This window comes from Dicentrarchus labrax, unplaced genomic scaffold (genome assembly GCF_905237075.1).
Source record: "Dicentrarchus labrax unplaced genomic scaffold, dlabrax2021, whole genome shotgun sequence".
NCBI classification, from domain to species: Eukaryota; Metazoa; Chordata; class Actinopteri; family Moronidae; genus Dicentrarchus; species Dicentrarchus labrax.
In genome coordinates, this window is record NW_026136704.1 from 34,060,198 (window position 1) to 34,077,288 (window position 17,091).

Below are 17,091 nucleotides of genomic sequence, written 5' to 3' on the forward strand. Positions count from 1 at the left end.
ATAGTATTGGTCCAAGTACAGAACCTTGTGGAACTCCATGACTAACTGTAGTATTTATTGAAGATTCATCGTTAACATGTACAAACTGCAAACGATCTGATAAATATGACTTAAACCAGCTTCGTGCGGTTCCTTTAATGCCAATTTGATGCTCAAGTCTCTGCAAAAGAATATTATGGTCAATGGTGTCAAATGCAGCACTAAGATCTAATAATACAAGTACAGAGACCAGAAGTCCATTGTCAGAAGCAGTCAGAAGGTCATTATTAACTTTAACCAGAGCTGTCTCTGTGCTGTGATGAACTCTAAATCCTGACTGAAAATCCTCAAATAAACTTTTATTATGTAGAAAGTCACACAGCTGTTTGGCGACTACTTTCTCCAGAATCTTAGAGAGGAAGGGGAGGTTAGAAATCGGTCTATAGTTGGCTAAAACCCCTGGGTCAAGAGTGGACTTTTTAAGAAGGGGTTTAATTACAGCTACTTTAAAGGACTGTGGTACATATCCTGATAATAAAGAAAGATTAATCATATCCAGTAAAGAAGTGCCAATTAAGGGAACAACTTCTTTAAGCAGCCTAGTTGGGATCGGGTCTAATAGACACGCACACACACCCAGAAGAGGGAGAGAGAGGGAGAGAGAGCGACAGAACAGCACACACACACACACACACACACACACACAGAGAAGATGGAGAGAGAGGGAGAGAGAGAGAGAACAGCACACACATACACACAGACACACACACACGTGACAGGGAGATGGAGAGAGAGAAAACGGTACACATATACTGTACACAGTAGATAGGGATGAAGAAAGAGAGGGAGGAGAAACAAGAAATAAATAACTTACCTGCAAGTTTCAAGTAGTTCCTCCAGCTTTTGCAGTTTGGCAAGCTCCTGGTCAGTCAACATGGCAACCTTGCTCTTTTGCTGCGCCAGGGTAGTGGTCAGTGGAGATTTGTTTCTCTGGATCCTCTTTACCATCTCCAGCGTAGAATTCCATCTTGTTGCAACGTCCTGAGCAAGTGATTCTTGCTTAAGTCCGTGTACAACTTGCTGTTTGTTTAATTCCTGAGCGTTAGATGGATTATGCTTAAAGTGCCTGACAATCTTGCGACATTTGGCCAGAACACTTTGAAATCCACAGTCTTTAAGTGAGACTGTGACTGTTCTTTGCAGACAGTGGGCCATGCAAGGCAGGTGTTCAAATGGAAGTAGCCTCACGGCAGCAACCATGTTGGGAGCGCTGTCAGTGCCGAGTGTGGTCAACTTTTCCTTGATTTTCCATTGGTATGCAACATCCAGAAAATGGTTAGCACATGCCTCAGCATAATGTCGGTCCTCGGTTTTACTCACAGTAAGTGCAAAAGTCTACAGAGTCCAGTCTTGATCGATGAAATGTGCTGTGATGGCCAAATAATTATTGTTGTTGACAGACATCCAGTGGTCACCTGTGTGAGCGATGTGCTTTGCTTGCTCAAGCATGTCCGTCCGCCGTGACCTCTCATCCTCATACAATGTGTGTATTGTTGACACGATGGTTTAAGTCATATTTATCAGATCGCTCGCAGTTTGTACATGTTAACAATGAATCTTCAATAAATACTACAGTTAGTCATGGAGTTCCACAAGGTTCTGTACTTGGACCAATACTATTTACTTTATATATGCTCCCTTTAGGCAACATTATTAGGAATCACTCCATTAACTTTCACTGTTATGCAGATGATACGCAGTTATATCTATCAATCAAACCCAATGAAATTAATCAATTATCTAAATTACAAACATGTCTTACGGACATAAAATCCTGGATGACCTGCAAATTTCTGATGTTAAACTCAGAAAAAAACAAAATTCTTGTTCTTGGCCCCAAAAACCTCAGAGACTCATTGTCTAAAGATATAGTCACTCTAGATGGCATTAACTTGGCCTCTAGCACCACTGTCAGGAATCTTCGAGTTATCTTTGATCAGGATTTGTCATTTAACTCCCACATAAAGCAGACCTCCAGGACCGCCTTCTTTCATTTACGTAATATTAGAAAAATTAGACACATCCTATCACAGACAGATGCAGAAAAACTAATCCATGCATTTGTTACTTCAAGGCTGGATTACTGCAACTCTTTATTATCAGGTTGCCCCAATAAGTCCATTAAAACGCTCCAATTAATTCAGAACGCTGCAGCACGAGTACTGACAGGAACTAGAAAAAGAGATCACATCTCTCCTGTACTAGCTTCTCTGCATTGGCTCCCTGTAAAATGTAGAATTGAATTTAAAATCCTCCTCCTCACCTATAAAGCTCTTCATGGTCAGGCCCCTTCATATCTTAAAGAGCTCATAGGACCCTATTACCCCACTAGAACACTACATTCTCTGAATGCTGGGCTACTTGTGGTTCCTATAGTCTCTAAAAGTAGAACAGGAGCCAGAGCCTTCAGTTACCAAGCTCCTCTCCTGTGGAACCAGCTTCCAGTTGTGGTTCGGGAGGCAGACACCCTCACCACATTCAAGAGTAGGCTTAAGACATTCCTCTTTGATAAAGCTTATAGTTAGGGCTGGATCAGGTGAGTCCTGAACCATCCCTTAGTTATGCTGCTATAGGCCTGCACTGAGCTCCTCTCTTCCTCTCTCTTTCTGCACTCATTCATGTCCCTTTAATGCATGTTACTAACTCCACTTCTTCCCCGGAGTTCTTGTGCTTTCTCGTCTCGCAGGTTCTCATGGATCCTGGTGGAGCCTCCTGCCATGGTCCTGCTTGACTGCCATTGCCAATACTGTTGTTGCTGTGCACCTGTCTGTCTGTCTGTCTCTCGCTCTATCTCTCTCTCTCTGCCTCTCTCTCTCGCTCTCTCTCTCTCTGCCTCTCTCTCTCTCTCTCTCACCCCGACTGGTCGAGACAGACGACCACCCACCTAGAGCCGGAGGATCTGTCCTAGGTTTCTGCCTTTTAACAGGCAGTTTTTCCTTGCCCTTGTCGCCAAGTGCTTGCTCATGGTGGTACTGTTGGGTCTCTGTAATTAATGTTAAAGAGTTCGGTCTAGACCTGCTCTATTTGAAAAGTGTCCTGAGATATCTTCTGTTATGAATTGGCGCTATACAAATAAAATTGAATTGAAATTGAATTGATGGTTCCTCTCGAGGGTAAATTATAAGAGGTATCTCCCGATGCAACACGAATTACTTCTCTCAGTCCATCATCCTCTACTGTGCTAACTGGGCGGCAGTTTTTAACTATCCAAGTAAGCAAGGAATCGGTTAACTTTTCACTTACAGGTTTCGTTATTCGCCCACGAGTCCCACACTCCTGTAGTGTAGACTGGCGAGGTCCCGTGGGGGTAATTTCAGCAGGGTGTTTTGCTTTGAGGTGATATGCTGAAGACGTGTTACTTCAGTGGTAATTAAATTCAGCTTTGCAAACTGTGCAAATTGCCTTGGTTTTGTCCAACGAGCCGTCGGGCAACTTTTTAAAAAGTAACTTTCCCCTAAAAGTCCGACCTTATCCATCTTTCCATAGACTCTCCTTTAGTTAAGATAGATGTTTGCCCGGTTTGCTAGCGTATGTGACCAAAGGTTACCACCGGATGTTAACTGCGTTAATTGTTTTTAATACATTAAATGTTTAAAAATAATCGCCAAAATTAACGCGTTAACTTTGACAGCACTAAAATAGATATAATTCAGATTTAAAGATTTAAACTTTGAAGATGTGAACACAAACCTTCACTGTGGAAAAACATTGATTGATCCCAAAAACACAACACGTTTGTCTTCTGCTACTGTTTCATTATCAGCCTGCAGCAGAACCACGCAGTACTGTGTTCCTGACACAAGGTGGCGCCAAATTAGCATCTTTAAACCTTACAGCGGCGTCTGTCTGCAGCAGAGATACAAAGTTTATTACAGTGGAATCAGTTCAGTATTCATTACGTCTGTAAAGTACAGAAACCTTCTCACCATATTGATTATCACAAAGTCTTTATTTGAAATACTAAATCAGTATTATGAGATTATTCTTATTATAATGATTAAAAATCACATTGGCAGAAATGGGCTTCCATATTCTCCACTACATCTGTCTGTAAACTACAGTTACTGCACAGATTCTGATTTTACATGAAATACATGTAATTAATTATATATATATATTAAACTACCATGTACACTAACAGTGTGTAATGTAGTAAAGCTGAACTCCCCTTCAACCAGCGTCAATGCATCCGGAATAATATTCAAATTATATAACAACATAACAAGTACTGTTGAGACTTTAAGTACATTTTGCAGTCACACTGAGAGGAACCATGGATGTTAATATCTCTACAGTACACATACATATATATATTATGTACCTTTTAACAAACTGGATTAGTTTCAGTGTTTGTGTTGAGCTTCACATGTCTCACTTGTATCATCCAGAGTTACATTAGTTCAACTTGCTTTTTGAGTGCCGACTTTATTTAATGTTAAAAGTTGAGAAATATTCTGCTGTGTGAGTGTGAGTGTTTCTTCACTGGTGAGAAAGCCGAGATTAAATCGCAGGTTTTTTCAGTGAGGATTGGTGCGGTGAAAGAAAGCTACAGGCGTCTCGAGGAAAAGCTAACGTTGGATGGTTGGGGGGGGGGCCCCCCCCCTTTTTTTTTGTTACCTCCTTTAGGTAGTGCAGCTAACTTGTGCTACATGCTAACAGCGAGTGGCTTTGTTTCTTATCTTACACACATTACTGTCCAACTTCTGTCTGTGGACATGTTTGTATGAGCTAATAGCTAACCTGGCTAGTACTTGGTTTTCTGACCTGTTGTACTTATGAAGTCGCGTACGAGGTCTTTCCCAGTTGCAGCTTCGAACTTACGAGTTAAATGGAACGCACCATTAGGCGGGATTGTGCCAGCGCTGGTTAGCCAACGTAGCCTGCAAATTTTCTACAACTAAAATATGTAAGGTGGTAATTTTAACAAAATATAATAAATAATATTATAATTTAGTATTTGCTCACCAGAATTCTGTAAAGACCAGGAACTTGGACTAAATAAACCAGTTTATAATCCGTGTTTCCAGCTACTCACATTTTATTTACTCTATAGAAGTTCTCAGGAAGCTGGATAACATTTTACAAGATGATGGCGTTTTCTTTCCAGTGAAAACTGCTCGTCGCTGACTCCTGGGACACATAACGGAACAAAAGTAATGTATTGATACAAAGCTGTAAATAGTAGTCAATTTAAAAGTTAATGTTGGCAAAAATGTTAGCTAACTACGATGGGTGTCATTGAGCTAGTTAGTTAGCTCGTCTTATGCCAACATAATTAGCTACTTAGCTTTCAGGTTAACTAACTAGCTAACGATTGATGTAGACTAGCTAAGTAGTTGCTCTGTAGCGACTGATGTAGTTAACTAGTCTTTTTGTAACATTAGTCACCAACATAAGCATATATATATATATATATATATATATATATATAAAGTTCGGACCGAGGCGTGCTCAACTGTTATCGGAGCACATAGCAAAAAGGGGCGTGGCTTAGGAAGGGTCAGCTGATTATGAATGTTAATGTGTACGCCCACAGGAGGCTCTAGCATGTCATGTGATCTACAATTCCGACCCCGACCACAAGTCCAGAACTGTTCACCTGGTCCACCTGCGGTCCTGACGAACCCAGTGAGCCAATCAGAGGACCAGAAGGTTCCCAGGGAGCAGGTAGGTCACTGCCTTTACTTTTCTTTGTCCTTTGAGTTCGAAAAGATTCACTGCTGACGATGATGATAAAATCCAGAAAACACTCCTGAACGTGGTTTCTATGTGGATCCTGTTAGAGTCCGAAATCCTTTTATTTATCACTTTTGGCGAAGAGGGAGGAAGAAGGAGGAAGAATGGAGGCTGACTGAACTCCTCTCAGAGAGCGGCGGACGCTGCCAACAACGCCCAGTAATTGGCAGAAAATGGACATTTTTGTCATAGCGGATCAATTTGACTGTTACTGAGAGACACTGTAAGATTCAGCTGCTAAGAATCCACATTACAAGATGATGAAGGTCAAATAAAAACATGATGATACAGCATGAATTCTTCTCCATGAAGGTAGTCTTACTGTAATAAATACAGCAGAACTTATATATGCTGTCACAATAAAAGTATATTAGTTCAGTTAGTTTTACAGTTAAGTTTTGTTCCAGTTTTTATCCTGAAAGGAAATTAAAATGAAAAAACTTTACAAATGCCACATAAAATAAAGGTTTTATAACAAAATATGATGGTTTAAAGTAAAATCTTTGTTGAAATAAAGTAAAAAAGTTTTTACGGTAAATAAGTGTAGTTGCCAGAATTTTACCGTAATAAATACAGCAGTCGTTTTTCTACTATTAGTTGGAGTTTTATTCCATATTTTAAGTTTTTACCATTAAAACATTAACATGAAAATACCGTACGAATGCCAGAAGTCTGGTGGTATTCTGCCGGGTAGAGGTTGAGCTCTGGTGCAGAGAGATGGCTGAACTACAGTCAGTAATGTTCATCTCACACAGTCAGAACCATAAACGGCTTTAAGTTCATTAAACCAGCAGCTTTAAGTTCCACCTAACTCACAGAAACAACGAACTGTTGACTCGGTGAGTTATTTAGTCCACGGTGTTAACTCTTCAATCAGTGGTTCTTTAGACCCGTTTCAGTTTGTTTCTACATCCAAAATAACAATAAAAAGATGAGTATATAAGTCGTAAGAGGAGAGGTGCATTGAAAATAATTTCAAAAATGTTCTTTCATTTTATTAGTAAGTGTATACATTCAGAGAGGGAAACTTTTCCTTTTCCGTCATGTAAATCTGCACCGTAACATCTATCCAATTATTTATAATCTGTCAGTACCTTTTTCTTCTGGGGAGATCTGACCTAAATGTTTAAATCCATTGGTGTGTCTGTAGAGCCTTATGTACTCCTTTTCAGAGAGACTGAGGCTGTATTATTATACAATGTTTCCTCTAGGATTTTTTTTTGCAGCGCCGTCCGAACACCACCAACATTTTCTGTTCTACTCCATTAATCTCAATCCTTTTTCCTTTTATGATTCTGTCTGTGATATATTGGGCTAGTGGTTCTAGAAATACTGCAAAGGGAAGTGGGGGACTGTGAGGGGTCTGATTTCCACCTTTGTTTTGTTGAGTTAATATTTAATATGTGAGCGGCAGTAGCTCAGTGTGTAGGGACTTGGCCTGGGAGTGTCGCCGGTTCAAGTCCCACAGACCACAATATGGAGTGTGGACTGGTAGCTGGAGAGGTGCCAGTTTCACCTCCTGTGCAGGGAGCAAGGCTGCTAACGCGCAGCCCCATCACTCCACCATCTCTCTCCTTGTTACATGTCCACAAGTGCATGAAGTGTATATTTCAGCCTGTGTGTGTGTGTGTATAAAGAGTGAAAAGAACAATTTCCCCTATGGGATTAATAAAGTATATCTTCTTCTAATAATATCCTGCAGCTGGGGATTTTTCTCTTTTCCGGAAGTCTCCTGTTGTGTTCACCTTCGCCTTTTTCGTTGCATTTCTACCTTCCGCCATATATCCCGTTAGCTTCAGATTCTGCACCTCGCGGTTCTTCCTCATTGTCGTCTGATTCTGTAGTTTCCATTGCTAACCTGCTATCTGTTTTGTTTCTCAATGGGATTTATTTACTAGTTGGCAGGATATCTTAAGATTCTGTCGCAGGCGACTGCGTTAAGGCTGCCGTCTTGGCCGGATTACTTTTCTAATGCAAAACATGATTATTTATAAAATCGTTTTTCTTTTTAGATAAAAAATAACAGAAACAAGGCTTTTTAATTTCTTGAGATGCATTTTTTGCAATGTAGTATCAGTGGCTGACAGGATTACTCTTATTTTATGTAGTCCTTATTCGCTGTGACCACAGACTGTGCTCACTGAAGAAAAAACCCTCAACAGCTGCAGCCCAAAACTGAGACCGGATCCTGTTGGACCAGATTTCTCCTCTAACAGAGACATAAGTCCTGGCTTCAGATTCAGTTTCAGTCAGTTAATTTTAATGATCATATATGACAGAGAATTTTATGGCTACATGACTGTGGATCCTTATTCACAGCTTCTCCTTTCACTTTCACACACGTGTGAGAGATTGTAACACTTTTGATCATTGTGCAGCGTGTTTTAGAGCAGTGACCGCTGCTGAGCCGTATCTAAGTTATTATTATTTTTCTGCCATAAGAAATGCATTTTTGGCAGCTGCATCATGCTCGAGAACTCATGAAACGCAACACAAAAAGAAGCAAAACAGCTGAACAGCATATCAGGACACTCTGAGCAGCACGATTAAGTTCACCTGGTTTGGTGGCAAGACTTTATAGGCTGGAGGCAATCAGCCGCTCAGTTTTTACTTTATTTCAGTCAACTAAAATGTTTTTTCACACCTAGTTTGTTTTTCATTTTCATTTTTTTGACTCCAGTTCTTATAGAACTGATGCTAGTAGCATCTATGCTAGCCGCCATTGATGTTTTAGAACAAAAAATCACTTCTCACAGACCCGTTAAACCACGGCTGTAGCTCAGGCCATAGCTGCCAGTAGTTCCTCAGAGGACACTGAACCACTGTGGTTGGACACAAGTTATGGATATATTGATAACAGGTGGAGCTCCATTCTTTCCTATGGAAGCTGCTCATTAGAAAATGAAGCTAAAAGAGTTTTACAAATTACTTGCGTGTCTTCCTAACTTCTGGTTTAGACCTGGAGTTGATTTAATCGCGCAGCTGTTCGAGACTTTCCAAATGTTACCGGACCAAATGGATGAAATCCTGATAGTGAACACAACTTGTAGAGGTCCTATTCTGAATGGAGGATTTTGATCAGTAGCCATTATAGACTCACCACAAGCTATAATACTGAAATGATGGTGGTTGTAAATTGATTTTTGGGAGTTGTCTGGAAGCTGTAATCATACTCAACTAATCATCCAATGCTGTGCTTGACCTTGACAGATATCTGGAAATAGCTGTGGGATGTTTCAGTGTAATGACGCTATAGTGTGTCCAGTCATGGCGGTTGCGGTTCAGCTCGTCACAGCTTCAGACTCTGATAAGAAGCCAGGCCGACGGCAGCTGCGGGGATGATCCACTCATATGTGCTCACATATCCAACCTCTGAGTGTTTCCTGCTATATGTACACACAGCTGGGAGCTTCCACTGGGCCACCTCCTCGAGGAGGACCGCTGTGGGCCTACTGGGTGCTCAGGGAGAGCTGGCAGAGAACGTCTTTATCTGAACATGTGGGAGTGATCTCAGTTCGTGTTTAGCCAGATGTTTTACTGCAGCTGTTTCGTCTAAGTATTACATTCACACAAGGTCCTACTTTAAGGCTCTGATGTATTTCATAACAATGGTTGATCTTTAACCCTCAGTCAGTGTTACTTCATGGTGGTGCTCATTGAAACGTCAAAATACATAAATAAATGAATAAATACATCAAATATAATAGTTTTACATTTAATTTATACATGTAATATACATATATTACATATATAATGTTAAAATATATATAACATAAGATGTGACAGCAGGTAAAAGATGAAAAGTAATAAATAAATACTAATAAGTATAATAATAAGTAAGTTACGGTGTATTTGTACTTTACCTCCCACCTCAGTTCGTGGTTTTTAATCCCAGAGGTGATTTTGGTTTTATGAGTAAATCTCAGGAGACGTTCAAGACCTATAAACTGTCCTCTGCGGTTTCAGCGCCGCCGCGGTTGCTAATAAGTTTCTCTCGTTAACCTCGGCTGTGTGATGGTTCTTACACTGTGGCCACTGAACAACAGGGAAACACAACAGCTGAGTTCAAATCTATTTAATTTTGTGTTCATTTAAATGTTTCACCAGTGAGAGTTAATATATTCACTGTTTAATAAGTTTCTACGGGAGCCCAGAAGGGACAAACCAAGCCCCGGCTCCAGGTCAGGGCGCTTCACGGCGCTCTTGGAATGGGAGGGCGATGCGAGGGCGTTGCCATCTGTAACTACACCGCTAGATGTAGAAATCAACTGCAACGTCTGTTCTCATTGGCCAAAATAAACATATAGACTCCACACACACACACACACACACACACACACACACACACACACACACACACACACACATTGTCCACAGCTCAAACATCTGCTTTGAAGCATATTTGATAGAGAATGTGAAAGAAGTCAAGGTCAACAAGCAGAGATAGACCTTTTGTTCAACCAGACTCATTTTAACTCTCAGATCATCGTAACGTCATTCAAAGTCGGCAGAAACAACATAAAACTCATCAAAACCGTCTTTGTTTCTGCCACTGACAGACTCAGGTTGTTATTGTCAGTGTCTGACAGCATTATGGAAAGGATCCCTACAGAGATAGACCTTTAGTTTAACCACAAACAGCCGTAATATCACTATCACTCTCCACCAGACTCCAGAGACACAAACACTCATTTTACCTTCAGATCATCAGAACTTCATTAAAGTGGACAGAAACAGAATAAAACTCATTAAAAGCGTCTCTGTTAGTGTTTCCAACAATCACCAACTCTGGTTTGGTGGAAATAAATCCTTAATTCACCGACGTAGATGATAAAAACAGCAGTTTCAGTCGGAGCAGACCGGCTGTGGAAACAAACCACAGAGAGGCTGCGATACAACACAGGCAGAGGGAGAGAGACACCATGTGACTCTGTATATAGAGAATATAATGTTAGCTGATTTATTAATACTCTAAATGTAACTTATCGTATCGCCAGTCATTTTGCTACGTTAGCTAGCTAGCAATTGATCCGTGTTAGCAACCAAGCTAACGTTATCCAGCTAAAAGCACAATCAGACAATATGTTCCACTAGCTTAGCATTAATGTTAGCTTTGACTTTGGACTCTGTGTTGTGGTGGGTGTTTATAGACGTTAGCGGACTCCATTTATAAGTTAACGTTAGCTAATGTATAAATCTGTCCACAGGAAACAGAAAGTCGGTGGAATGTCCGATTTGTTAATTTACAGCCTGTTGATCTCATTGGCAATAAAAAAGTGATTAATGCATAAAAAGACTCTTATTTATGGCACATTAAAATCTCATAAGTCCCTGCAGTGGAAACATGGAGCTGTGAGGGTTTGTATCTGGACAGTGTTACAGTCTTTTATCTACAACCTACCTCAGACCAGCTTCCTCTGTCGGGTCCAAAGGAAAAGGCGGGGGCTCCAGCAAAGGGTGCGGCTTCAATCGACTGCCTGGTCCACCTACAGTACGCCGGGCTCAGGCTGTAAGTCAGGAGATTTCTCAGCTGATATTGATAAAAGCTAAATGTAGCATTAAAACACATTAAAGTGGTTTCACACCCAACCTGTTGGTTCATTCAGGCCGACGTATCTGCTGCTGACTGACCACAGCAGGGTAGCAGAAACAGTGAGCTGGTAGTCAGTGCTAACAGAGCTAATAGTGCTAATGAGCAGCGGCTGTCAGACTCTGTGTCCACGCTGGCGATTTTGTCTCATCAGGTTCAAAAACAGCTTCTTTCCACATGCCATAAGACTGCTGAACACTGTATAACCATTCCCCCTTCTCTCCCCCTCCTCACCCATACACCTACAATTATCTTATTAATATTTATATTATATACAAAAGTTCTTTTACAAGCAACAAAATTAATAATATTATCTACGGGTTTCTCTTCTCTTCCAACTTATTAAAACTTTTATATTTTTTTTTTTTTTTGACTGTACATACTGCCTCCCTCTATTCCTGTTGTCTATGTGCCATTGTAATGAAATTTCATTTTGATGCAAATCTAAATGACAAATAAAGTCTGCAAGTCTAAGATAGGGTGGGGTTAGGGGGTTGTGCACTCAGCTGTTTGTACTAATGTGTGTGTGTCATGTGGGATCAAGGTAAAGATTGCAGTCCGGTGCTTCTAAAGTGTCTAAAGTCCTGGGGGAGGCAGGAGGAGGTTGGGGGAGGCTGGGGGAGGTTGGGGGAGTTTGAGGGAGGCTGAGGGAGGTTGGGGAGACTGGGGGAGGTTGAGGGAGGCTGAGGGAGGCTGAGGGAGGTTGGGGGAGTTTGGAGGAGGTGGACCACCCTCCTCTGATTAGAGGAAGTCTCCACTCTGTGTCAGCACTGGACTCACAGGGCAAGTTGAGACACATTATGCAGATTTTCAGAACTTTTGATGCAGCAGATTTTACAAACAAACACAAATGATTCTGAAATATTTGAATAACAGATTTTCTTCCTGTTAGGAGCCAGAGGTCATTCATAAAACCTTACAGTAACTGGGAGTCCTCCTGCAGCAGATGAGTGGGAGGAGCTGACGGCTGGGAGGCGTTTCCTGCTCCAACAAGCCTCCACCTCCCTACATGGCCGTGGGACTCGCGTGCTTTGCGTGCAGAGGGCGCGGACGCAGCAGATCTGTAAGTGACTCTTTACTCCTGTGCATGAAAATATACAGTGGTTAGAGAGAAAGCTGACTCTCCTTCACATCTGCAGGCTGATCTGAATACCTTTAATTAACTCTCACCTTTAACTTGTTTTTTTAAGTTTGGGGTCATTATGGTAAGAAGCTTACATTTGAGATCTAATTCAGATGTGTAGTCAGTTTTTAATGCAATATCTTCCATTATATTCAGTATAAAGTTCAGTAAGGTAGGTGAGGGAGTGAAAGCATGACTCTTAATACAAGCTTTGTCCTTTTAAGGTACAGAAATGTGTGCAATTGAATGCTGTTTTGCATAATCAGTTCATAAATATTCCTGCATTATTTTTTGTGTTTTGCCTGTGAAAAAGTAGAAATGAATGATTTTCTGTAACTATTATTGCGTATTATTGTGTTAAAGTCTTTGGATTTATTAATCTGAAGGAACATCATTGAGACTGTCTCATAAAGAATGATGTTTCTGACAGTATTGGAGATTTATCTGCTGTCTTTAAATGGATCAATGTTATACAAGACTTCATGTCAAACTTAAGCTGAGTCTGAACTCAGTGATGTGAGTTCATGTGAATGCCCACACGACTTACGGAGTATCAAACATGCGCATATACCTGCCAAAATGTGCAGGTGTTTGCAAAACACGCTGGTTTACACAAAGTGGAGAAAGTCCCCCAGACTTCCCCTTTAAAAATCACACAATTTTGTGAGTTGTTGAGTTATATTGAAGTTTATGGACTTTGTGAAGCACTGTCTGCAACAAATTCTCAATTATTTGGGCTTTGTTGTAAATTCAGCAAATGTTATACGTCAGAAGTTTGTTAATAACGAAACAAATTCAAGCTGTAATTGTTCCGCTGCGGATTCAACAGAAGCAAGAACAATTAAGAGTGAGTTTACGTCCCTAATGAGTTAGTAAAAAAAGCTAAAAAGTCAAGTTTTTGTCTGGCATTCTTACTTGAAAACCTCACATTACTGCACTTCTTTGTCACAAATGAATCTAGTGTTTAAAATACACTTTTTAGTTCAATCTGAGGTCATTAATGTAAGAAAATGTTAAATTTTGGATTAAATTCAGTCCTTAATGTCTTATCTTCTATTATATTCCATATGTAAAGGAGGTTTAGGGAGTAAAAGCAAGACTCTTAACAAAAGATAGAATGAAAGAAAAAATGTGTGCGTTTTACAGATCATTACACTATATCTTACATTATTGCACTTCTTTCTACCTCATAGCAGCGTTTTATTCAGTCTGTGAATGAACACACTGAAAAAACACCAGACTGCTCCTTTAAGAATAAGAGTGGATGAAACAAGAATATATTTTATGTTTCTCGTCCTCGTTCTATTGTTGCCCTGAAGACTCCTCGCAGATGTGAAAAATGTAAATGTAATGTAAAACACATGGCAGCCCCCTTTGAAGCTAAACTATCCTTTTTCCTTTTTAAGCTGTTTCAGTTTCTGTGTCTCTCGATAAATCCTGCTGAGAAATATTTCTGACAGTAAAAAGTCTGAGCAAGAAAGTACGGAAGTTCGTTAACGATGAAATAAATTGATTCTGTTTGAGAAACTTTACAGATTCAACAATTTCTGGGGGTCAGTTTACATCCAGTAACAAGTTAATGAAGTAGTTAAAAAGTTAAATTAGTTTAAAAGTGATCTAACTTACTTATACTTTAGGCTATAATGTGCTCTTAATCTTTTGAAGTTTAGAGTTAAAACAAACAAATTTTACAAATACAGTAAAAAGTAATTTACTTGACGGTAAAACCATGACCCTTAACCAATTTTGTACGTTGGGTTAAATTAAACTTTATGGACTTTGTAAAACGCTGTCTGCAACAAATGATTGATTATTTAGGCTTTATTGTAAATTCCCCAAATATACTTATCACGCTATATGTTTGTAGTTGTTTAGTAGGGGGGGGGGGAGAGGTAATATACCTTTTTTTTTTTTTTTTTTTTACTTTTTACATCCTGTAAGGAGTTAATAAAGTAGTTAAAAGCTGCTGCTTGTTTAAAAAAACCCTTTTCATCATTAATAACTGCAGGCATATTTTATGGATATTTCATATTAAACTAAAGCACAATAACCCAAACATGAACCAGAGCAAAAGTTTGTGTAAATTACAACTGATTTGGATGAATTTTGGGATTAATGCCTGTTTAGGGACCTTTTATACAATTCTTTATCTGTATTATTTTTTTTTTGTAATTTTTAACAACCATACAAACTTAATAAGCTTCTTTTATTCACAAATTCTGTGTTTTTTTCTGAGACTGAGGGGAAGATATTTTAAAACCTAAAAGATTTTGCGCTTTTGACAAAACATTCGGGGCTTGAGCCTCAGAAGCCACTTTTTTTAATTGTTTCACACAGAAAATGTCAAAAACTATGCAAAAACTTTATTATTCTGTTTTAAAATCATCTTTCTTAACAGAATTTATGCAATAAATGCAATTTTTTAGAAACATATTGACAGATAGTGAGTTTAAGAACAAAAAAGCATTGTTTCACGTGTAATAGATTCACTTTTACTGTCTAAACATTTAAATGTGCACAAAATCAGATTTTCTAACTTTTTTAACTCAGTGTTTTTGTCATCATTGAACTTCAGTACATCAGGCAGCTCTGCTTAATGTAAGAGAAACATCTACCGCTGCCTTCAGGGACCTCACTGTACACCGACACACACCCACCACCTTCATCTGTTTTTGATTCAACTTAAACACAAAGTTCATTACATGGGGCTTAAGATATGTCTGTGCTACTCTAAGGGATTTCATCTTGATCCAGTGATTCAACTTTATTTCACCATCAATTTAGGATCAATACTACCCTCCAGGGAGTCCTGGGTCCCAAGTAGACCTTGAACTCAGCATTTGATTCACTTAATAAAAAGCTGGCTCACCATCAGAGACAATAAAACACAGAAAAAAGTTCCCTAAACAGGAAATAATCTGCTCAAAATTCATCCAAATCTCTGGTTTTACACAAACTTCCTGCAGTTACTGAGTTCACTGTTTGGGTTCATTGTACAGTTTTTAAGATAATATGAAATATAAATAAAATATGTCACTGAGTCAGTTTAATAATGATAGAAAAGGTTGGAATTGCTGATCTAAAGTCCTTGCAACCTCCTTACACAAGCTGCTTGGTTCAAAAACACGTAATATTATTAAAATACGTAATTTTTAATACAAATACTTAAATTTGAGATTGCTGAAATGTTACTAAAATAGGTTTAGCATTTTCTGTAATATTTTGTTGTGCACTCAGACATCCGTGATTAGTTAGAAGCTAAAATGGGATGGTAAGCTAGTGGGCGGAGGTCAGTTGAATGGTTCAAAAACAGCAAACTGTGGCTCCAAACAGGAACTATTAGGAAGAGAAGTGTGGACCAGGAGGACCCCTTTTCCACCAAACTAGCTCTGGTTCTCTCACCAGTTTCTGCCCTACTGGGCTTATTTTCTATAGTTTTTGGCCTCCAGATCAGATTTAAGCAATTCAGAAGCTCAAAACTCAGGTTGTGAAGATCCTCCATCTTGTTTGGTCTCCTCTCCAGTGGTTTAAAAACATAACTCTATAAAATACTACAACATTTTGAATGAAAACACTTATATCAGTCTGCTATGTCCTCACATTCATTCATACATCCCTGATCAGTTAGGAGCTGAAATATGATGGTAAGATAGTGGGCGGAGGTCAGATGAATGGTTCAAAAACACTGAATCGTGGCTCCAAACAGGAACTATGAGGAAGAATGTTCTCTGATATTCCCATAATGTTAATTCACAGTCTTAAAGTGTCTGTTGTACATAGACTGTTACATGATGAATTATTTTTAACTAAAGAAAATACAAAACACAAACTTAATTTTTTAAGTTCAAAAAGATTCTTAAGCAGCTTTTATTAGTACTTTTAAGTGACGCTAACTCAGTTTTGTATCTTACAAAAACATTAAGTATTTTGTTTTCACAGTAAATAATAAATTTAATTAAGTCACATAAAATGACAAAATCTACTTCAAGAATGTTCTGGTTTTTTTTCCACAAAGACAGATAAACATTCACTCGTGGGAAGTACAGATGTGAAGGTTCGGGGCAGTACAGATGTGAGGTCCGGGGCAGTACAGATGTGAAGGTTCGGGGCAGTACAGATGTGAGGTTCGGGGCAGTACAGATGTGAAGGTTCGGGGCAGTACAGATGTGAAGGTTCGGGGCAGTACAGATGTGAAGGTTCGGGGCAGTACAGATGTGAGGTTCGGGGCATACATACCATACATACAGAAGAGATCAATCTCTGTGATAATGTGAACACGGCTTAACTGTGACGAGGTTGTTTCACGATGTCAATCCTTCTTCTTCGAGAGGTGCTTACGTTAGTTTCCCGCTCTGTGTACCATAGATCAGCAGTGTGCGATACAGACACAGACAGAAAAGCCTTTTTTGGTCAGAGTTTATGTTTCTGTCATTAGCGTGGAGAGTCGGTGGCGGCAGGAACCAATCAGATGATCAGATTAGGAGTGTTTTCAGGATGGAGGTCACTCCCCTCAGACACTCACTCTGGAGATTCATGAACTACTTTAGAGACCTGATTCTGCCTCCGCCTCCCTCAGCGGACCTTATTTCCGCTGTACAGAAAG

The 17,091-nt window shown here is 39.6% G+C and overlaps 1 protein-coding gene across 3 annotated transcripts in view; it reads left to right on the top strand.

Moving 5' to 3' along the window:
• The first annotated feature begins 12,335 nt into the window (after positions 1-12,335).
• Positions 12,336-17,091, top strand: part of LOC127362922 (collagen alpha-6(VI) chain) — a 54,246-nt gene continuing 49,490 nt past the window's right edge. Inside the window, exon 1 of one of the 3 annotated variants that reach the window (XM_051399226.1) lies at positions 12,336-12,428. The gene's annotated coding sequence lies outside the window, so the exon portion shown is untranslated. The remainder of the gene's footprint in view (positions 12,429-17,091) is intronic. The other 2 variants (XM_051399227.1, XM_051399228.1) reach the window with 2 other exon arrangements.